The 24,647-nt window shown below is 43.1% G+C and overlaps 2 pseudogenes across 1 annotated transcript in view; one reads left to right on the top strand and one right to left on the bottom strand.

Moving 5' to 3' along the window:
• The window catches only part of LOC144462799 (unconventional myosin-Ic-like), a 38,905-nt pseudogene extending 14,590 nt beyond the window's left edge, over positions 1-24,315 (bottom strand). Inside the window, exons 1-7 of the transcript XR_013491019.1 lie at positions 23,473-24,315; positions 13,000-13,155; positions 11,321-11,436; positions 6,484-6,682; positions 4,064-4,144; positions 3,524-3,703; positions 672-791 (exon numbers count right to left, since the gene is read on the bottom strand). The product of XR_013491019.1 is annotated as an unconventional myosin-Ic-like (transcript). The remainder of the gene's footprint in view (positions 1-671; positions 792-3,523; positions 3,704-4,063; positions 4,145-6,483; positions 6,683-11,320; positions 11,437-12,999; positions 13,156-23,472) is intronic.
• On the top strand, positions 16,474-18,542 carry LOC144462800 (E3 SUMO-protein ligase ZBED1-like; annotated as a pseudogene).
• Positions 24,316-24,647: the final 332 nt, after the last annotated feature.

Below are 24,647 nucleotides of genomic sequence, written 5' to 3'. Positions count from 1 at the left end.
TCTTCCTCTCAGAATGAAACAGACCAGGTGATTTAAACTGGTAAAAACACTGAACAGTGATCACAGCCTGGCCACAGAGACTGACAGACACAGGCAGACCTGGCTGCCGAGAGAAGACAGAACACTGACGCTGCTCGCTGCGGAGAGACTTCTTACTATGGTGGCCCTAAAAGGCCAGTATTTGTTTGTCTGTTCTGGGCTACTGTAGAAACATGTAGGTGCAACATGGTGATCTTCATAAACAGAGACCTGCTCGCTATGTAGATATAAACAGCTCATTCTAAGGTGACAACAACACACAACAGTTCTTATTTTAAACACTAAAGGAAACACACTGATTATATTACATTCCCTTTCTGACAATATTTCCCCCTAAATCCTGCAAACTGGACGTTTAATGTTGAGTTATGTTCATGATGTGGATTTGTAAGCGTCCACAAGGTGGAGCTGTACTGTAACAGAATAAAGAGGAGACGTCAACATGCTCTGAACTACAGTGTTGGATAGTGTCTGGATCTAGTTTGAAAAATGTAGTGAGTGATTTAACATCAGAAAAAATACAGTAAGTGGAAATGTTTCAGACTTTACATCCTTCAATAGAAGTTTTTCAGGGTCCCTGCTATGTGTGTGTGTGTGTGTGTGTGTGTGTGTGTGTGTGTGTGTGTGAGTACCATGTATGCCAGTGAACTGTTGATCTTGTTAACCAGCCACGTGAAGGTGTGTCCGTACACCGCCTTGGACAAAGCATCCCAAGCCGATGACGCCTGTTCCAGGTTCAGTGGGCTCACCAGCTGATGAGGACACACACACACACACACACACACAGAGTCAGGAGGAGTCGAGACAGACAGACGGACAATAACAGTGTTACACAATGGATAAATGGCTGAACAGTTGGCTAAAGATAACAGCTGAAATATTAACTGAAAATGATGGATAATTGTCTGAGACAGATCAAAATAATCAATAAATTATTAAAATAGTACTGTAAAAGTAGTGGATAAATGGTTAAAATTTTTAGCTATGAGTAATAGATAAACTGCAGCTAAAGATAATGGGTTAACAGCTCAAATGGTGGTGCAGCAACTGTCAGAGGAACTCCAACACACCATCATAATTTCTACTTTACTGCTGAGAATGTTAAATGTTGTTAATGCTAAAAGTGATCCCTCCTCTCGCTTAAAGTAAGTGAAGGAAGCTTCATAAATAACTCAGCTTTCAGTGCTAGTGTGAGAGGAACTGTGAGATGCTTGATAAATACCAGCCTGGGCTTTATATATAAAACAAATATCCCATCTCCCTCCAGGCCTGTTAGGGGTGTTCATGAGCCTGCTCGGGACTGCATCTTACCCTGGTCAGGTACTTTATCTGTGTGTCAGAGGTGATGCAGACGGTGCCTTCCTCTCCGCCGTACTGCACATTCCCCAGGTGGAGCACGCTGGCAATTATGTTCAACAGCTCCTGCAGGGAGAGAAGATGGAGGGAAGGAGGGAGGGGTGGAAGAAATAAGGATAAGGGAAGGAAAATGAAAGATAAAGTGTGACAAAGAGGCGGAGAGAGAGAGAGAACAAAGGTGAAGAGATGAGAGGCCGCAGCACGATAAGATTACACAGGTCTGTAGTTGCTGCCTATCTTTACGACTGTGACCGACTTCTGGGCAGATAAAGGTGGCTCTGATTAAAATAAAGTTAAGACTGGAGCAGGACACGAATGTGCACCGACGATCAGAGCAGGGCCGCAACACTCTCACACCTGCTCCGCACTTTATGAGCAGTGTGAGATCTACAAGGCTCTGGATGCAAGCCCAGACTCATGAGCGTGTAGGAAGACTCCCACGCTGAGCACAAATAAGTTCTCACCATATAATAACACACACACACACACACACTGAGCTCTGTCCAACAAACACTTTCAAACACAAACATCCACAGTGTCAGTCTGAAGCAGAAACAGCTCGGCCCCCTCAGGCACATGGAGTACTTCACTGTTCATGGTGCAACCTGTGGTGTTGGGACACTTACACACATACTGGGAGAGCTGGAATGTTTGTTCAAGTTTATCTGAGGTAAACTTCAACTTTTTAAAAGAATGTAGTAGTCGTCAGATGAGTGTAAATGCAACATATTTCATATATAAGCTTCATAAAATGTAGCTGAAAGTAGGGCTGGGCGATACGGACAAAAATGTATATCTTGGTATTTCCTGTGCAATGGACTACATGTTTTCAGCTGCAAGTCAAAGCCTCATTTGAGACGTCACAAGCACTTTTATAAAAACAGATCAAAATCAAAATAAAATGCAAAGAGAGATTTTATTCACCTGTTTGAAAATATGCAGCTGCACCTCTAAAACACGAGGATACAACATGCTAACATTATTAGCACAAGCCTATGGCATTTTACATTGTATTAATTAGCCTAGCAGCTAGCAGAGATTTCCTCTGCTCATATGAAGCCAGCATAAATCACACACAAGACTTAAAATGCTATTTTAGTGGAGGCTTTATTGTCTTCACAATTTATTGTTTCTTATCTGTGAAATTAAAGTAAATCAGTTTTGTTTCCACTGAGGGAAATGGTTTCAGCTCACAGAAACAGACAGGAGGTCTGCGTCACTGCGGCGTGTAGTTACATTTCTGGGGAGGTGCACATCAGGATACGGCTCTGAGAGGTGTTGCAGGAGAACTTGTGAGTGAGAGATGCACACTGGCATGTGTCATGTAACGCAACTCGACCCTATATCGATATAACTGGTGTATAAATTTATATCTTGCTTGAAAATATAGCGATACATCGTACATGGTCTTTATATCACCCGGCCCTGGTGGAAAGGTTTCAAAGCTTCCACCTCCTCTGTCTTCTTCAGGGAGAAAGAGACTCGTGCTCCAAGTTTCTCAAGTTTATGCATCGATAATTGTTTTATAATTGAACCCCGAATCGTAATTGAATCAAACCGTGAGGTGCCTGGAGATCTGTGCTACTCTGAGTGACAAACAAACATGTCAGGCGTGATTTACGCAGCTCACACTTGGTCCTCACCTCCACCTCTTCCTCGCTGAAGTTACCCTGTGGAAAACACACACACACACACACACACACACACACACACATAATATGTTTATCACCTACATCAGTGCTTCCAGTGCGTTTCAAGCGTCTTTGAAGCATCCGCATCTCTAGCGTCTCATTTCTGGAACCAAAGACTTCCAAAACAGCTCCGGTCATTATGAACTCTATTAAAGGTCTGGTGTGCAGGATTCAGTGGCATCTAGTGGTGAGGTTGCAATACTGAAACTTCTTTAATGTGCCAAGCAACTACGGTGGCAGAGATGCTAATGGTCTGATCTAGAGCTAGTTTGGTTTGTGCGTTCAAAACAACATAGTGCTTGGTATGTAGATAAAAGCAGCTCATTCTAAGGTAACTAAAAGACATCAGTTCTTATTTTCCAGTGATTATACACTAAAGAAAACATTATATGCCCCTAAACTCTACACACTGACTCTTTAAAGTAGCAGACGCTTACTTTGACCAGGTACTGGTACTGCTGAGGGTTCCTCTCCAGGCCCAGGTGTCTCAGCAGGTCCTCCTCTCCTCCCTCGATCAGCTGATAGAAAATGTGGAAGTTCCGCTCCCCGTGGTTCTGGTGCACCACGCGGGACTTCTCCAGCAGGTAGTTGATGATGTGGCCTCCAACTGGGGCGCCCTGTCGACGGGATAAAGGCCAGGGAGGGAAGGGAGGGGGGGAGGAGGAGGAGGAGAGGGTAAGGCTGGGGTACTGAAGTGTGACGTAGGTTTGATATCGCATGCAGGGATTTGGTGGTCCATAACATAATTTGTGTATCCACAGAAAAGGGATACAGGAGGGAGGAGTGATTAAATACACTCAATTAATATCTCCATGCAGCACAACAGAGCAGAGAGCTTCTTACAGTTTTGTTTTCACTATGTTGAGGTGACAATATTTTTGGTTATTGCAACAACCTCCTGCTGACAGGAGACTTATTAGACAGTGTTAACCCTACTGTAAAGTAGCTGCCACTGTGAATCAGACTGTCCCACTCACCTTGAAGTCAAACTGAATGTCCATGTACTTGCCAAAGCGGCTCGAGTTATCGTTACGCAACGTCTTGGCATTGCCGAAGGCCTGCAGAGAGGATAGAGAGCAGAGAGGAGTGATGATTGACGGATTAGGAGGTGGACAGATAACAGGACAGAGAGGAAGAGTGTGATAAAGACAGGAGGGCAGATGAAGAGGGAGCAGCAAAGAGGAAGCCACAGGCGTTAGAGTCCCTGCAGTGTGTGTCTGGGACAGTAGCACAGATTACAGGGCACAGTGTACACACACACACACACCTACACACATCTGGAACACATCTGGCAGAGACATGCCAGACTTCTAAACAGGCGCTTCTGCACCTCTGTATCACCTTCACTCTCCAAACATGCTGGCCTTTAACCACAGAGACATTCATCACTCTCTGCTTTACAGTTTTGCGCTAATGTCCCAAAAATATTTCAACTGTATGTGTGAGCGAGGAGTGCTCATGATGCTCATGATGCTCATGATGCTCAAATGTTCCTATGTGAGTATCAAAATACATCTGTCTGCATGTGTTAAATCAAAGTTGGTTTTTGAGAGCCATAACAGTACGAATATGGAAAGCATTCCCATGTAAACTGAGCCACGTATACCAAAAAGATACAAAAGTTTTAGTGCTGTTTTTGTGTGGCTGTCGTTGTGGCGGGAGGATTCAGACTGTGGGACATTCATACGCTTTAATGAACTCCAGCATCATCAAAATAACTACACTGTATCTGACAGTAGAGGTGACAAATACTGACCGCAAGCTCCACTATCTGACTCAGGGTTCGCACATCTTCATGGACAACATTTCAAAACTTTTCCATGACCTTTCAGCACCCATAATAAAGTTTTCATGCACTTGACCCTCAGTAGTCCGACTGAAATAGTTCTACATCTAATTTCTCAAGGTTGGACCAACACACCCAGATAATGTGACTCCTGCATGTCATACAGTCAATCAGACCCAAACTGGCCGAGGCGCTCTGAGCATGCTCCACAGTTTCCACCTCAGGCTTTGACCCCGAAGTTGAGTAGCATTGAATGTGTAACAGAAGAAGAAGACGGTAACAACATGGAGAAATCTACATCCAGAGCTGTGCACTTTTTGGACGGACAGCAGGATGATGCTTGACTGTTTGGTCTGTGATGTAATTGGTCAACTGGAAAAGGTCCAATACTAACAAGCTGAAAGGGGGCATATCTCCACCTATCGTTGTGGACTCGATGTGGAGTGGGTTTCGATTCCAACCCTGGCCTTTTTCTGCATCTGTCATCCCCCCTCTCTCACGATATATTTTGAAAACTTTTAATGATTTCTACTAATTCCATGAGCTTTCCGGGTTTTCCATGACAGTGGGAACCCTGTTTAGTTCTGTCTTTGCTGACTCTTCTTACGTCAGACTGATTCAGACTGCAGGATAGGGATGTCACGATTACTTGATTTCACTATTAACCGTGATTTTAAACGCCATGGTTAATTATTCGTAAAGATTCCTCAACACTGTCACTCTCCAAAGATTATGCCGGGACACGGAACCATATACAGTAGGCAGATCAGCGCAACTCTCACGGAACGAAAACAAAGTTACACAAGCAGTACAGTTGAATAGGCGTCTCCGAGTGATGAAGTATGGATTATTTATGTCTCAAAGGGCAGCTATAAGTCAAAAGCTAGCTAGATGGGTTGTTTTCCTGTTTAAAAATTCTCTTCTCAGGTCCAAAAGAAATGTTCAGAAACATTTTTGTAATATAGTTAACAGAAAGTCTGTAAAGAAATACATGTAGCATTTGAAACCTTTTTTCCCAAAAGGGAAATCGTGCTGTGGATGTTTAACACAGAGGTGATTTTTGTTTAATTCCAGTGGGAAACTAAATCTTGTACTTTTTGGTTACTTTTCTTTGTTGTTAAATTATTTTTGTTATGTTGGCAATAAATGAAACTTAAAGATCTGTAAGAAGTGTTCATGTGATTTTATACATTTATTGTGTGAAATTAATTAATGCATAATAATCGTGACATCCCTACTGCAGGACATTCATACGCTTTTATAAAATCCAGCATCATAATCAATGAATGTAACTAAAAACACTAGTTATTAATCTGTTTTTAAGGCCTGTGGGCACTCATTCTGACTGTAAGTGAAATCAAAGTAAAACAATGCCTCTTTAACAAACTGGCTACTTTTGAGTAGCTGCTGGTTATACTGATATCTGAGACCATGAAGACAGGATTGATAGGATGATAGATTTCTGTTCTGCATTATTCATGGTGAAGACATTTAAAATATTTGCCTCAGCAGCCCATCACTCAAATGCAATATGCTGAAACACTCTCTGTCTCTCTGTGTGGTCAACAGACCGAGCTTCACACAGATTAATGAAGTGCCGTGGCATCTCACCTCCAGCACGGGATTGGACTGCAGCAGTCGGTCTTTGACAGTCTGCACGTGCTCGCTGGCCGGACAGGTGACGGCGTAGTACTGCAGGATCTTCTTGGACGCCTCTGTCTTCCCGGCGCCGCTCTCCCCAGAGATCAGGATGCACTGGTCCTTTCTCTCTGTCCTCATGGAGCGGTACGAGTTGTCCGCCACTGCGTAGCTGGAGGAGTGGAAGGAGACACGTGGTCAGGCAGATGTTCAGCAGCAAGAAGAAGAGTTTGGAAAACTGAACAACAAACGTGTCACTGAAACAGGCCTCGGACTGCAGATCGGAAAACAAATTAAAGGGAAACTGATTTTTTTTTTAACCTGGACCCTATTTTCCCACGTTTGTGTGTCTGAATGACTCGTGGGAACGAGTTTTTAAATTGGTCCAGTATTGAGAGAGAGGGTCACAGACAAAACGGGTCAAACTGTGTCAATTTACGTCCACTAAAAAGTGCTTGTTTTTGCCACCAAACAGTTCAGGTTTATCATTATGAGTGTCTTACAACAGGGAGCTTGTTCTGGTCTGTTTTGTGTCCAAGTCTTTCTAAAGCACAGGTCTCATTCTAGTATCTCAGGTGACTTGTTGCAGAAAGAATACAGTGGAAACATTAGTGAGAATTGGAGAGAGGAGTGCTGGTAATTGTGTGTTGTGTTGTGAGTATAGAAAGCATATTTATCTAAATTATTTTTAACATCACGGCTGGCGACATTTCAGAATGAGACGACTCCTTTAGTGAGACTTGGACACAAAACAGACCAGAAAAGTAAAAGGTAAGGAAAACATTTCATTTCTCTGTAGGGTCCATTTTTGTAATGCTGTAACACACTCATAATAACAATCTGAGCTTGTCAGTGTCAAAAACGAGCAACTTTAATGGACGTAAATTGATGGGCTGCCTCGAGTGGTTCAGTACAGTCTATTAGGCTGCTACTGGCTAGAGAGGTCTTTCCCAATATTAGAACAGTTTGAAAGACTAATGGAAGCAATGGTTATTGAAACGGGACGTGTTTTGTGAGGTCATCACGACCTTGACCTTTGACCTTTGACCTTTGACCATCAAATTCTAATCTGGTCCCTGGTTTGTGTTAAATTTAAAGAAATTCCCTTGAGGTGTTCTTGAGATATCGCGTTCATGAGAATGAGACGGATTTAAGGACCTTTGACCACCAAAATCTGATCAGTTTATTGTTGAGTCCAAGTGGACGTTTTTGCCAAATGTGAAGAAATTTCCTCAAGGCTGCAGAACATTATGATGTCACAGTGAATTTGACCTTTGACCTTTTGGTATAAAATGTCATCACATCATCATTTTAGTTAGACATTAGTGTGAAATATAATCTATATAATGATATAATGATCAATGATCAATATAATGATTAGCATAATGAATTCTTGAGTTATAGGCAAACACATGTTTTGTGAGGTCGCAATGACCTTTGACCTTCAACCACCAAAATCTGATAAGTTCATTCTAAGGCCCTGTTCAGACCAACGATTCACGATGAACAAACACGCCGTCTGTGGTCATTTTGACTTGACCATCTGACTTCACTACGAGCTGATTGGCTGTTGAAACAGGTGACGTGAGTTAAAATCAGCTGCCGGCGATTTGACCAGCTGAGTTGAAGGTGACACCATCACCCGGCTTGAGCCGAGCTCAGACAGTCATTTCACACTGCTGCAACTTTTCTCTTCAACGTTATAAAACAGTTTCATCTCATTCTGAATCTTTGCTCTGAACTGGCCTTAAAATACAAGTGAACGTTTGTGCCAAATTTGAGGAAATTGACACAAGGCCTTCATGAGATATCACATTCATGGGATGAGATGGACCTTTAACCACCAAACTCTAATCAGTTTATTCTTAAGTCCAAGAGGACATTTGTGCCAAATTTGAGGAAATTTCCTCAAGGTGACATTGAAATATTTGACGAGAAATGGAACGGACTGGTAGACGGACACCTTGAAAACATGCCACAGCTATCACCGATGCAGAGGCATAAAGGGAGGGGGGGGGTCCACACTCAGGTCAGAGGAATTCCCTCTCATGGGAGGAAACAAGGAAACCTCTCGCCTGGTACCATCATTTGCTTACATTTCTCTCCACCTCTCCCTCCTGTTTCTCTCTCCAACCCTCCGCCTCGACGTGCCAATATACATCTTTCTTTCCACTCGGAGGGAGAGAAACATTTGGCCCTTCGCTCAAGTGTTGAAGTAAAGAGAGAAAAAAAACCCACCAGTGGTTAGAGAGCGGAGAGAAAGAGCTAGTGAGAGGATCTGAAATGCTTCGATGACGCCACTTCACTTCTACATAATGCTCCTGATTGTGTTGGAGCTGTCCTGTGGGGTCTGGGGGGATTTAACTGGGAATTCTCTGACCATACCTGTGGCAACCTTTCAAACAAACAGTCTGCCTCGAGCCATGACGTCTCGCAAACAGTCTGACTGACAGAGAAAAGGACGGTCAGAGCATGAGAGCATTACGTAGCCGGCTGACTGTGAGAGCAGCGTTCAGAGCAAATATTCCCATGTGCTTTAAACATACAGACTGTGACAGCATTTTAGGGCTGTCAAAAAAAATTTGAAGTTCTAAATCTATTCGAATATATATAGTTTTTATAAGTTAGAACCTACATTTGATAATTCGAATATCATTAATAATTCATACTATTAATAACGTCGTATATCACGGCAAATCCCGTTCGGGCAGAAATGGCTCGCACACAAGCCGGGCCAGAGAGGGACGCAGACCCCCAAATTCCACCAGATGCGTGTTGGTTGCGTCTGTGCACGCAGTGGATAACTAGCGCAGCCGTTCCGCAACGGACCCATATCCAGTGGCATTCCTGCGAGAGACGGAGGGAGAGGCACGGACGGAGGACCCACTGCGCCAACACCACCCACTGCGCTGTCCGCGATGTGTAACCTGTTCAGGGAGACATACAGAGAGAGTGGTGCACCTGCTGCCTCCCTGCCTACCCTTTTTGAAGAAGAGATGAAACGTTTCCAGAATGAGACACCACTACGAGACGACCAGGATCCACTCTTGTGGTGGAAAACTACAGGTGCACGTAAGTATCCAAACATTGTGGTCAGAACAGGTGTTTTCATCCGAGTGTCACGTTCATATTGCACTAGAAATATGCATCTTATTTATATTTGTGTTTTTTTTTAATAAAAAAAAAATATATAATTATAATAATAATAATAATAATAGCAATTAATAAAAAAAGTTATAGTAAATTCGAATATTATTCAAACTCTACTAAATTAATTCCAAAATATTCAAACTCAATTTCATGGTGCTTTTGACAGCCCTACAGCATTTAGAGGGCAGGTGCAACAAATGTTATGTCATCCTCGTGTAAAACGCTTCATGAAGCATCAACAGACTCCTTCTTTTAGAGCGCTGGAGCAAAAACAAGGCAACAGTAAACATGTGGTCACCATGAATGATGCAGGTAATGTTTGGGCCAATCAGGAAAACCTGTTTCACCTGTAACAGCACAGCGGTGCAATGAATCATTTCTCCCAGCTTTGACTCATCTGTATAGTGATGCATTCATGGTCAGGCACAAAAAGAACGACACGGCAGGTTGTTTTTAATGACTGTATGTTCTGGAGATGGGTGATCTGCCGAAACCAGCTTCCTTCTATCCATGCATCCATTTTCATCTGCTTAAACAGGGCCGGGTCCTGGGGGCAGCAGGCCAAGCAAAGCACCCCAGACGTCTCTCTCCCCAGCAACACTTTCCAGCTCCTTTTGGGGACCCTGACGTGTTCCCATAACACCTCTAATGGGAGGCATCCTAATCATCCCTGGGTGCCTCAGATGACCCCTTTTGACGTGAAGGAGCAGCCGCTCTACTCCGAGCTCCCTCCGGATGTCCGAGCTCCTCACCCTATCTCTAAGGCTGACCCTGGCCACCCCACAGAGGAAACTCATTTTGGCCGGTTGTATTCGCAATCTCATTCTTTCAGTCACTACCCAGAGCTCATGACCACAGGTGAGGGGTGGGACGTAGATGGACCAGTAAATCAACGGCCGGCACCTGCATCACTGCAGACGAAGTGCCAAACCACAAATCCATCTCACGCTCCATTCTACCCTCGTGAACAAGACCCTGAGATACTTGAACTCCCTCGCTTGAGGCAGTAACTTTCTCCCAACCCACAGGGGGCAATCCATGGCCTCAGATTTGGAGGTGCTGACTCTCGTCTCAGCCACTTCTCACTCCACTGCTAACCGCCCCAGTGCATGCTGGAGGACACGGTGTGATGAAGCCAACAGAACCACAATTCCAAGGTCCCCAGACCGGACCCCTTCCTCCCACGGCTGCGCCTCGAGATCTTGTCCATGAATAACACAAACAGGATCTGTGAAAAGGGACAACCCTGGTAGAGGCCAACACCCACAGGGACCTCATGGCTTGTCTCAACGACCACAGTACCCCGTAATCCCGCACCAGTCCAGTTGTACTTGTAATGCACAGCATCTGACCAAATGTCTCCCCTTTTATTCCTGAGATATGAAGTTGAGTAATGGCCAGAAAAGGGTTTCTGCCGAACATTATGATGTCACAGTGGCCTTGACCTTTGACCTCCAAAATCTTATCAGTTCATCATGAGTACAAGTGGACGCTCAGCACCAGATGTGAAGAAATTGCTTCAAGGTGTCGCACTCACAAGAAGGGAACAGAAATATTGACTCTGGCCACAGCTATCTCCGGTGCAGAGGACGAAGGGGGTACATTACTGAAAAAGGTTTGAGAAGGACAGGTGTGAGGTGTGCAGAGGTCGTGTACTCACATGTGTGGTGAGACCTCGTAAAAGTTGACTCCACGGTATCGCTCCATGTGGTTCTTGGTGTAGATCTCCAGCTCTCTGTACGGGTTGACTGACACCAGCACTGAGCCGATCTACGTCTGACAGAGAGGGAACACACAGTCACATCACCTGACCAAGACTCTGCTGTCGTGGTGTAATCACTGTTAGACAGGACCGAGGCCTCTGATACAGATTCTACAGATTATCATCTTTACTCCATACCTTACTGGCTCTATCACCTTTTTACTGGTCCAGTGTGTGTTTGTGTTCATCAGTATCATGTGAGTGTTTCTTTCAAACTTCACCGCCTGTGCTTTTGTTGAGTAACTTTGCAGTGAGTACGTTCACATTCAGATGAGACCAAACATCTGTCTGCATCATCTACTCCTCTAAGTGAAACATAAAACTGCTTATTGTCGTAAAAATAGAAATAATCCTGATCAAATGCAGTAAACCATTTAAAAATCAGAGGTTACAATGGATTAAAGAGAAGCTTATATGTCAGTCTGTTGTGTTTAACTGCTAATGGACGACACAGACGTCACTTTCAGACAAATCTCTCACCAAGACAAACAGCATTTATGAGCATATATATTTCCCTTTCTGTGTGTGTGTGTGTTCTGGTTTTAAAGCTTTGGTCCACTTTAAATGTTACAGTGTGTATTTAAATGAACCAAGTCGGCATAAAAGGCAGATTTGTCACTGTAACTCTGGACAAAGGAAACAAACTGTAGGTGTGATTTTGTGACAAATTATTACTGTTTCTCTGAATTAATCTGTCTTGTTTAAGCTAACCACTTTATCTTGACAGGAGGAAACACTGGTTCATATGTCAGCCAATAAATAACAAGAAATCGCAGTAGAGAAATACAAAAGATATGTTTACGGTTATTTAGAAGCAGAGTCTCCACTACATGTGGCATCAAAGAGCAGTGACACGTTGATTTTTAAAAATATTTTGACCAAAAATCCTTAATAATCAAATTTAAGGTAATTTTTATGTTAGAAGAAAAATGAAAAGGAAAAATATTTAAATTGTAGTTCTGTATGTTTTGCACTTATCCTTCAATAGAAAACATCAAGAAAAAAAAATAAAAATAAAATATTTATGTTGTAAAAATTATTATCAGCCGATGTTTTTCTCTCAAATATCAATATCATTTTTCTTGTTAACATTTTTGTGTCTTTCAATAGCCTTTTTATTACTTATCAATTATGGACAAAACGGTACAAGGAATTTGTACATTAATATAACGTGTACTTAGATTGAAGTGTATTGTGTTGCACTGACACGACCCTCAACCTGTAATTTATAATTTTCTTTCCCCGTTTTTATTAATTTGCTATTGATTTTTCTGATTTATTAATGTACAATTATTATGATTATATATTAATTTATTAACTAATTTATTCATCTTTAAATTCATACTTTTAGTGTGGGGGTGGATTAAATGTGTGTTAAATACTTGTACCGAGATTTTGTTCTGGCATGTTTGTGGACAAACATATGTAATCATACTGGATGTGTATGTCTTTGTTTATTGTTGTTGAAATCAATAAAGATACTGCTGGAGAAAAAAAACATCAATATCAACCAGATAAATCCATCATTAGTGGAGCCAGACAGTTAAAGCCCCGCCCTCCTTGCCACACCCACTCACATAGATGAGGTTCTCTTTGAAGCGTTTGCGCAGGTTCTCTATGAAGGCCGCCTCGCTGGTGTAGTTCTCCAGCAGGACAAAGTCCTGCACGCCCACCCGGTCTCTGGCTGTCAGGGCCGACTCCATCATAGCCCGCACCCCGTCACTAGCCACCACCTGGAGGAGGACAGGCAGAGAGTGGGCGGGGTTAGTGACTGAACAACATAACCTAGAGTACATAACACTTCATCAGTCAGAATGCTCGTCACATGTGAGGAGGAATTAGAGAGATGAAGAAGGGAGGCACCAATGATGAGTAAAGGTTACACATTACACACACATAATCCATCCTTATTAGGGAGGAAGGAGTGAGACAACAAGGAGAGACCAGAAATTAAAATCATAAATCAGTGCTGCATCGAATACGAGACAAATGACGGGTAAAAAACATTGAAGGCTGTGTTTCCCCTTCTTTAACACTCCACCAATGAAAGAGGCAGGTACACAGAAACATAACAGGTAGATGCAGGGAAAATGTGCCTGAGTTGTCCGTCTCACTCACGTCTGACAGGACAGGTTTGCTTCTATTCTAACCAGCCCAGCTCTCTGCACAGGCTGCACAGCATCTTGCATTTTCCTCAAGCTCTACTTGTGTAAATGTGACCCGAACATTATCTTTATGATTCAAGTCTATTTTCTGCGCATAACTGCAGTGATTACGTAATTCGCTCTGAGTGCTGCCAAAACCCACTGACCTACAGTCAATACTGAGCCTGAAGGCATCCTGAGGAGATACAGATGGAGAACTGAAGCTGCAGGGCCTTGAAATAAACTCAGAAGATATTAAAGGGACACTTCACCCCAGAATAAAAAAATATATATTTTCCATTTTACCTGTGGTGCTACTGATTAAGATTGTTTTGGAGTTGCAGAGCGTTGGAGATATCGGCCTTAGAGATGTCTGCCTTCTCTTAGCTTGTGTTGCTCAAAGCGCCAAAATCATACATTTGAAAAAAACTCAACATCAATGTCTCTTTGTAGAAATCATGTCGGAACCATTTTCTTTCTACCAAACTACACCTGCTAACCATATCCCTGCGCAGAAGGAAGCGTGCATCTACTCATGGACGAAAGACTCTTGCTCATAAGAGTGCAAATGCAAACATTAATGGCCTCCTCCTCGGCTGAGCTGTAATGTTTTCTAGCTTAGTGGTGCTAGAAGAGCTAGCAGTAGATACACAGCAGTGCAGTGGTTAGTATTGTCGCCTCACAGCAAGAGGGTTCCTAGTTCGAAGACCCAAAACATTTCCTTCGGGTCGAAGGTGAAGTCTTCAGATGTCTTCAGATGTCTTGTTTGTCTGACCAGCAGTTGAAAACCCAAATATATTTAGTTTACACTGATACAAAACAAAGAACGGCAAATCCTCAGAAAGTGGAACATGAGAACAAATGTTTTAGCTTGAAAAAAAAAGTTGCCGATCACTTTTCTGCCAGGTGACTGATGGTTTCAGATCTAAATGTGAGGCCAAATTATCAGCTGTCATCATCTTCCAAAAATAAGCTGCATCCTGGAACCAAATGTGTGCCGGTGTAACTATGAGTTTGCACATCATTAAGTCCTTCCTGTCTCATAAGTTCTCACACCTTTCAGGACTCACAGAAAGTCCCAACAGCTTTTAACCCTACAATGGAGCACATTCAGACTAATGCCAAGAGGCACAGTTTGAAGACTACAAGTCAGTCACAGACTACACATTCATTCAAACACATACGACTAAAAAAAGAAGAAATTTAAGTTTTCTTTAAAACAGCTCAAAGTTATCTAACCACCTCTAAACGCTGAGCCAAACCAGATGTGGGGGAAATTTATCACTTAAACCGAAGTGCCCCACCCACGATGCACATATCTGAAAATATACAGCACATATTTAGAGGCAGAAGTTAAATTGCAACACTTATATCTCTGAGCCCATCGACACATTTGTCCAGGAAGCCGTGCTCTAAAATAGAGACTTGGGTTTTACGCATTAGGTTGCGAATGTCGGCCACATCCATGTTTAACATGTACAGAGTTGGACAGAACTAAGACCAGCTCGACTTTGTGCTGAGGGTAGAGGCAGGGACACTGAGTACAGCAGGTGTTGTTGTTGCACTGAGCGGTACAGTAGCCTGGGTCTCTCAGGGGACAATAAAGAAGAGACGCAGAAACAGAAGAGAAAGCTTGAGGGACGAGAGGACATATTAATTAGTGCTGGGTGAGACAGTGGGGAAAAATACAGAGGAGAGAGGTGTCAGAGCAGGCAGAGAAAATAAGTGGAGAGGAGAGAGGAGGTGATGGATGATGCCAGGTTGTGATTCAAGTCTGGCACTGGACTGGAAACTTAACAATACTCCCTGAAATTCCACACAGCAGCGAACTCAACAACACTGAGCCCATTAAATCACTGCATCGCCTGTCTTTGCACTGCAGAACACACGTGCACGACATCTTGATCGGATTTAACACAAGCGTGCGTGAATACGTTGAATCCTGGGAGAATTCGTCACACATTAGGAGAAGCTATGGGACACTGGTGTGGATCTTGGACACCGCAGCACTTAATGATCCTAATAACGTTAGCTAACGCAGCCCGTTCTGTTTATGCTCTTTAATTAACTGAACTGCCCCTGCACTTTATCTTTACTGCCTTTCAGAGAGGAGCGTGGCCCGGCTAAGAGGGAGGCTGTTAGAGCTGTCTCACCTCTCATCTTTATGACCTGTCCATGACTCCAGCTTTCATCTGCGCCCCACTTTCACTTCTTGACCCAGGCTGAGCTCATGTGTTGGTGTGGACACGTCCTCACAGGGACATAATAGTGGCACAAATCCAAAGTGGGGTCAGTTTGATGTCAGCTCTTGAGAAGAGAAGCCTTTTGCTGATTTTACAAGACACTAAAATATACAACTCCAACATTCCCCCCACACAGAATTTCAGAGTTTGATCAGTGTGACCGTGACACTCGTATAATATGCTAAAGAAGCTAACAATGCTAACAGTGGATCGTAAATGTGAGAAAGTCAGCGGTTAGAATCGTCAGTCAGGTAGGAGGGAATAATAAATAATAAAGAATAAAGTTTTTGCCAGCGTTGGTCTGTTTGTCTGTTTGTTTGTCTGCAAAATAGTTATGAACAGATTTTGATGAAATTTTCTATCGTCTGACAGCCTCAGCAGCAATTCCAATTTCTAAAGACGGTGAAAATAGCGCCATCTGGTGGCCGGACAGCACAACTTGTTCTACTTGCTAAATATTGTTGTAATTCTAAAGTTGAAATAAATGTTCTATGTGAAAAATACAAAAAACATATTATATTCTGTGTTGGTACAAAATAGGTAAAACAATAGCGATATCTATCGCGATAGACACGTGATCAGTATCAACAGAAAATACGTTCGATAAAACGTCTGACAAAACAGGAAGAAAATCCCGGTCCTGAACCGCAAGACATTCTGGGGGATGCAGTTCCAGCAAGGGCTTCAGCCTCTCCTGGCGCTCCCGCCCCAGCTAAGCAAGTTTAGTTGCATGAACAAACTCACTCACTCCCTGCTGGTAACGTATGTAACGTTCCAATAACCGGTTGAGTGAGACACAGACTAGCAGTTTCATGTTTGGTTGTGCCTTCGTGACTCGTGTCTACAACTCATAATAAAGCAGTGAAAGGAGAAAATGAGTGTGTCAGAGCATGAGGAAATGAGGAATGGTCAGTTTTCCAGTTTGGCAGAACTTCGGATTTTATAAATCCGACAAAAGTCAGACCAATGTTGTTTGCAAACTGTGCATGGTCGCCGTCCCTGCCAAGACTGGGAATACAACGAACCTTTTTTATCACCTCAGCTGCTCTCACCCGTTGGAGTACAGCAGTATCAAACCACCATCAACTGCTGGTACAAGTGAAACACCACAGAAGCGGCAGCAGACTACCATGGAGAGGTACTCGGCAGCAGTGCCTTATGACAAAACCTCCAAACGTTACAAAGAAATAACGGAGGCAGTTGCTTATCACTTAGCTAAGGACATGCTACTGCAAAGCACGGTTGAGAAGCCTGGGTACAAGAATCTTATCCAAGTTCTTGACCGCCGATATATTCTACCAGGCTGAAAGCACTTTTCCAATACGGCTGTTCCTCACCTTTACCTGATGTGCAGGGAATCTGTAGAAAAGGAGATGATGACAGCAAAGTATTTTGTCGGACATGTGGTCAAGCCGTACTTGTGAACCATACCTTAGCTTGACTACTCATGTCATCAACCATGACTGGGTTTTGAAAACACATATTTTCCCGAAGACCACACAGGGGAGATAATAGCAGATGGCTTGAAGGAGGCTCTGTTGTCCTGGAGTCTGACTGAGGAAAAAATGGTGTGCATCACCACAGACAGCGGTGCAAGTGTAGTGAAGGCTACTTCACTTAACAACTGGACACGGCTGCAGTGCTTCGGCCATCGTTTGCACGCAGCAATCGGTGAGTACTATGTTAATAACAATAATGTATAGCACCTTTCATACAAGAAATGCAACTGAAAGCACTTAACAACAGAGTTACATGCACCAAGTGCTTCACGATGAATAAAAACATGTTAAAAATCTTTCTTTCTGTATCACTGTTTATTTCCTAACTTTTGGAATTGGTGGTAACTAGTATTATCTTTTGAAAATTAATGACTATGATTTCATGTTAATGTTTAACTTTATTAGCCAAACAACTTTACTTTTTACTTACACTGGTGTTGTTGTATTTCTGCAGGTGCTGCAGGGAAGGATAAAAGAGTGGAAAGAGCTGTTGGTGTGTGCAAGAAAGTGGTCTCTGCCTTCTCCTACTCGTGGAAGAAAAAGAGGGAGCTCTCTAAAGCTCAGGAACGCCTCCATCTCCCAAAACACCAGCTGGTCACAGAGTCATTAACCAGGTGGGGCTCAAGACAGAAGGTGGTGTCAAGGGTCCTGGAACAACAAAAGGCAATCGCTGAAGTTTTGTCTGCAGACAAAAACAGCAGGCACCTGATCCCAATGTGGCAGGACATTGACGTTCTCGAGTCACTTAACTCCTCTTCTGGAGTTTACAGACCCCCTTTCTGGGGAGTCATATGTGACGGTCTCCTTCGTGAAGCCAGTGCTCCACCTGTTCCGAACAAATTTGCTAAAAATAAATGAACAGGACACCCAACTCATCAAAGACCTGAAGACCAAGATAATGACCTATCTTGATAAGAAATATGCCGACTCTGCAACAGATGATCTCCTTGACATGGCTGCCTTGGTGGACCCTAGGTTCAAGGCACAATACATCAGACCAGAGAGGGTAGTGGACATTAAAGAAAGAGCAGTGTCTGAGATGATGGATGAAGACCCAGGCCAATCACAGGCAGGGGCTCCAGAGGGAACAGCAGACCAGGGTGCAGAAGGAGGAGCTGCCGCTGAATCACCTCTGCCACTGGGTGTGAAGAAGCAGCGGAAATCGTTAGGCAGTTTCTTCAAAAAACAAAGTCAAGAAGATGAAGATGATGCCTCACCTCTCACTGGTGGGTAAAACGTTGAAAGTGAGCTGGAAAGCTACATGATGTGCCTTGATGCAGACAGTGAGTCTGACCCCCTGGAGTGGTGGAGGTTACACAAGCGCAACTTTCCAAGAGTGTCCCAACTTGCCAAAAATACTTGTGCATCCAAGCCACCAGCACCCCTTCTGAAAGAATTTTTAACACTGGGGATAATATTGTCACCTGTACCAGGGCAGCCTTAAAGCCTGAGAAGGTGAACATGCAGTTTTCCTTGCTCAAAATCTGCAGTGAAGCCAAGGTTGAACGGTGCTTGCTTGAGTTATTTTTTTCATGTACATGCTGGTTTGATATTGCCATAATAACTGGACTGGTTAACAGGTTTGTGTCATGTCAGATGTTCAGACAGTGACTACCTCAAGTTTATTCTAATTTCTATGTTTACAAAATACTTTGCACTGTGCACAAGATAATTTGTTAGAATTTATTTGTGTATATTGTTACATGTACTTGTATGGCCTTAAAGCCTGAGAAGGTGAAACAGTTTACCTGGCCAAAAACTGGAGTGAAACCATGCTTGAGTTGTTTTTGAGTTATTTTTTATATTTTTATGCTGGTTCTGACTGTTTGTTACAGGTCAATTATGTTAATCTCTGTTAATTTCTTTTTTTCCAAAGTACTTTGCACATTTCTTTTTTTAAAGAAGTTTAAGTATTTATTTAATGTTTACATTTGCACATTAACCAGTACATTTATTTATTTGACTGTTTTTCATGGTTATGTTGACCTCTTTTTCCCCATGTTCATTTGTTCATTACTGAGGAAAGGTTACATTTAAAATAAAAGTGTTTAAATTTAACATTTTTGTCTCCTGGTCCTAAAATTCAATAATTATCGACATCGACTGATATGAAACACTTACATTGTGATACATTTTTCAGCCATATCGCCCAGCCCTAGTACAAAATAAAAACAAAATAAACACACCACAGTGTCTCCATAGTGAAAGCATATATAACCTAATAATGATAGTGATGCAAATAACCTTAATTGTGATGCAGGCTGCAAAATCTGATGCAGGGGGGGAGGGAATATCACCTACTTGGAGGAGGTCTGCACTCTCTGAGTGCTTTTCTAGTTTTAAATCAGCTCATTTTAGGCTTTTTAAATTGTTCTCTCTTCTAAATGTGTTACAAATCCTCAAATTAAATACTTCGCAATCTATTCAAATGTAATCAATTGTTATATTAGTGTTCATTATTATTATTTGGCACACTATTTTCCCAGGTCAAGAAAGTTCATCAGCTCCCCTGTTCACCTAAACTAACCTTACCAGATGACACATGCATCTGACTATTTCAATTTGCTTATTTATGTTTTTCTTTGCCTGCATCAAGGTGGACTATTATTGAGCTCTGTCTTTTAACACTTCCTCGTATACGGAATCAGAAAAGGAGCTACATGGGGAATATTTCATATTTGTCTGTTGTGGGCTAGATATGTCTCAGATGCGCACATTCACATGTGTGCAGACATGAATAGCTGAATTCCATAATAATAACGAAAAAACAGCTACAAGTTAGAGGGAACAGTGATAAAGTGGTAAAACTTGGCATTGATCCACAGCCTCAGACGGATGCGCTCAAGCGTGCCGTGCGCACAAGCTCAGTTGGTAGGCGATACTATATTTTCACATTTTTAACAATGCAATTTAAAAGTTTTGATTTTTATTGATAACCTACATTTACCAACAACATAAAGACTACATTTAGCACCAAAAAATATGTAAAAAAATAAATAAAATAATAATAATAAAAATAAATACATTAATAAGTAAATAAAAAAACGAATATCTAATACCAAATTTTCATAACGAATACCTACCATAGAAACGAATATTCGAATATCCGAATATTTGGGTACAGCCCTAATAGTCTATTGTTTTTCTTTTGAAACAGAACCTTGCTACAAAGGGTGATATTAAAAAAGCATAGTTCAAGTATCAAAAGCAAACTTTCATGCTAAAAAACTGCTTTTCACATTAAAAAGAAACAAAAGATCAGTCTTTTCTCTGTATTTTCTACACAAAACCTTTAACCTGAGTGAAACTGAATCAACAGAAGTTCAGCCTGACTTGAATATTTACAGCTATGTCAGATAATGACAAGAGACATAAGATCAATTTTGTTATTTTTAATTTGTGTAGTTGTGATCGAATTGTATAACATGAAACCAATTAGCTTTTGCTGCATGGCTTGAAAAAAAAAAACAAAAAAAAACGGGCGAACCGGAGCACCCGGAGAAAACCCGTACCACGTAGGTAGACTACACACAAACTCACAAAGGCTCAGGACTGGGAATCGAACCCTCAACTGTGAGATTGTGCTGCTGACTACCAAGGTGGTCCTAAGAGCTCTGCACCAGCTCCACTACTTCCTGAAAGGAAGTAGGCATGAGTATTTCCTGTCCTATACTATTGGATTAAGTGATTAATCAGGTGTGCGGTACACCCAGCACACAGCTGATTAATCACTTAATCCAATAGTATAGGACAGGAAATACTCATGCTGGTGCACAGCACCCATTGCATTCATGCTGGAGGAAAAAGGCCTCACGCCAATTTTTTCCTCCAGCATGAATCCTGTCACCTAAATGGGAGTGACTCTGGCCCAGGTCGAAGTGAAGGGCCTAGAGATAGCTTGGCCCAGACTGGAAAAGAGTCTGCAGATGGCACTTCGTTGCTTCGGTGGCTTCATCAGATGATGTTTGAAGGTGCTGGCTACGTGATTGATTTCTTGTTCTCCTCGGTTCATTCTCAGAAGAACAAGCTCAGCACAGCCCCAGGATTTACACAAATCCTTGAAAACAGCCTTGTCGAGTCTTTCAAAAGTTGCTGGGGAGACTTCAAAATCAGCTTCCTCAACCTCTGCCCATATCCTACTGGAAAGGTGGTCAACGATGACATAGAGGTCTTCAGATCTGACGTGGATCTTAGCCTTTTTACAGACTCTGGTGACAAGCTTGTTAACAAGTAATCTGACAGAGAGTCTGTTTATCTCTGAATCCTGGTCTGGTGGTAAGTGGAGCACCGGTTCAGCACCTGTCTCAGGTACTGTGACTGCGGGTGCTGGTGAGGTTGGCTCAGTGGCATTTAAAGCCGTCATGACATTGTCACAATGGATGCCAGCCTGATATGTCAGCCACCACCTCAGCAGTACCTGGAAACGCCACACTGTGCTGCAAGTAGCCCTCCTGATGGCCTGTGTATTTCTGAATGGCCCAAGCTGACAAAATGACTCTGGAGTCATCCCGTCAATGGTGTATTCAGAAAGGAGGCTCCTCAGTGCCTCTGTAAAGACCAGGTCTCTACCCTCTGCGATATGTTGCAGTTTTTCTAACTGCCTCTCTTCATCAGCTGGGTGTTTCTCACCACCCTCTGGTTGGAGCAGTTCACATACAGAGTCAGCAAAGGATTGCAGTGATTCTCTGCTTTTCACTTTGCTGTTTGGCGAGAAAATTTTCTTCAGATTTCTCGCAGCTCGATGTATCAACTGTTTGGCATACTGTTTAGCCAACAGAAGAGTTATCTTGGGGTTATCTGCCCTGACTGCTGCACCAGCAGACTCGCTGATGTCACTCACGACACTATCACTCTCCTGGTAGGTGTCACGCAGCAAGACATCTCGCTCAGCGTCAGAGGCATCGTCCAGTAAAATGTCTAGGATATCTCCCAGCTCCTTAGACACTATTTTCTGGGCCTGAGATTTTCTACTTTCTGAGCTGTCCGCCGATTGCTTTGAGTCAGTCTCAGAGCTTCCTACCTGCACAGGTAATGAACTGCAGCTCTCATCATGATCATCATCCTCTACGTCCACAACCTCTAGATCTCCAGGTGAAGATTTTCGACACAGGCAAGCAAATGATGTAGTTTTCCTGATGAATGACTGCATCATGGATCGAGCGTACTCAACCATGTCATTAAGTCTACGGGAGGGAGTCACGTGAGACATAAACCGACTCTCTGCATCTCTGCTCGTCGTGATGGCGGAGTTGACGCTTTTAGATACCTCCTCGGACATGATTTTAATCAAGCTCTGTGAGCTGATGTCAGGGTCTGCAGTGTCTGTTCCCAGAGCTTGAGCAAAAGCTTCTGGGACTGCGTTGCCCATCGTGGACGCAACATGTTCCTCAGATATCTTTGTATTAGCTGTCAAATTGGCAGAATGGGAGTCTATAAGATATACCACCATATCTAACAGTAGCTCCGCCAGCCTAAGTGTGATGGCATTATCTGGTCTACCATCCCTAATCACTAGAAGCTGAGTTCCTGACAGCTGCTGCAAAAATCTATCCACAAAAGGACGAAATTGGTCCACTCCAAACTGGGATGTCTCTGCCATTTTATCTAAAACGCCAATGACGGTCTAGAACAGCACGTGCAATGCGATGCACGTCTTATAAAATTCAGATCTGCACCCCTATTTACCAAGTCACAGTCGAGTGTAACGTGATGTCACAAAGGCATATTTCAGAAAGACATTCTAAAAGCTGATGACATCACCAAGCAAATCTGCTTAACTCCTCCCCCTAAACAAATGACTGCAGCTTAGCAACCGTTGCTAAGCACCGGCAGCACACTGTGTGACATTAAAAACAGGTGGAGATTCACACCAGCTGGCTCCTGATGATCAAACATCCCAGAGACTGTCATTCTGCTGCAACAGCTGACTAAAAATGAGGAGTTTTTGTCTTCTGTTCTGACAGTGAAACATGTTCAAAAAATGCTCACTGTGATAATTAACTGTACAAGTGGTTCTGGCTTTTGGATGACAACAACAGAGCACCAGCAGCATACAAGTTACATAGCTAACACGCTAGCTTGGCACAAGTTATAGCTCATTAATTGTTTCTCATGGATGATATTAATGGAAAAATGTTCTTAACATTTCTTGCTGCTTTTTTTACCTGCTCTCTCCGTTTGACTCTGGTGACGGCCTTTTGTAGCGTCAATTCCGGGTCCATTTGCAACCGTTCAGATAGGCGTTTGTCCCGCAGACTCAGCACAAGTCTGTCCCTCACCATCTCATCACGTAGAGCCCTGTAACAGCAGTGCTCCGCCAGGCAGTGCAGCGCTGTAATCAAACTGTCGGCCGTCTCGCCCGTTTCTTGAAGCCGCTGATTAAACTTTACTGTCTCAAAGATCACATTCCTGCCATTCTCTTCTGCTTGCGTCTCCAATCCAGAAGCAACGCGGAATCTGTCGAAGCGTTTAATCCATTTAGGCCAGTCTTCAGCCTTCAAGGTGAACTTTACCAGCGGGGAGACTTGAAACCCGGCCATGTCGCCGCTTTGTTTCGCTAACTGTGGCTAGGCTAGGTAGCTCCGTAGATAGTCTTCCGGTACTGCGAACTTTAGCCTGACAGGCTGGGACCTTTATACAGTCTATGGCTGGGACCTGTCACTACAGTTGACCCACGTCTTCCGAAGCTGCTGGAGCATCCGTGGGCGGTGTTGTTGTCTCGCTAATGTTTGTTTAGCAGCAGGCTAACCTGGGGCCTGTATCACAAAGCAGGATTAATGTCTCAGCGAGGTAACTTCAGGGTTAACCCTGGGTTTTCGGTCTCACGAAGCCGGTTCAGTTCTTATCGGGGTAGATCACCATGGTAACTGAGGCCCAATTCCAATCCGATCCCTTACAGCCTCACTGACTTAGAGGCGCGTTCATGTGAAGTGCGTGAGTGTGTGAGGGCTGTCCCACTGTCAAATCATCAAGTCAGTGACTCAGTGAGTGAGCCCTTTATGCCCCCTTACCGTAGGTCAGCATCGATGCGGACTTACGGTAAGGAAATTACCCACAGTTCATAGTGTTGTGATGTCAAATACAGCCCTGCGTTCCAAATCGCATACTTCTACTATATACTTTTAGTATGTACTGCAGCTGCCCTTAAAAAGTATGTAGTGTAGTATGCAGTATGCATACTATTGGGACACACTACATCCGCCATCACATCGCTCCCTGAACTCCGACCCTCTTGCTCACTTCCGCCGCCGTCCGTAGCGCCACATTTGAATATTTTATGTTGTTGTACTTCGGAGATGCAGCAAATCTCTTCTCGTCAAGCTCGCCAGAGCTGTGCATA

The sequence above is a fragment of the Epinephelus lanceolatus genome, chromosome 4, assembly GCF_041903045.1.
Source record: "Epinephelus lanceolatus isolate andai-2023 chromosome 4, ASM4190304v1, whole genome shotgun sequence".
In the NCBI taxonomy this organism is placed as follows: Eukaryota; Metazoa; Chordata; class Actinopteri; order Perciformes; family Serranidae; genus Epinephelus; species Epinephelus lanceolatus.
This window is presented reverse-complemented; position numbering and strand designations above follow the sequence as displayed.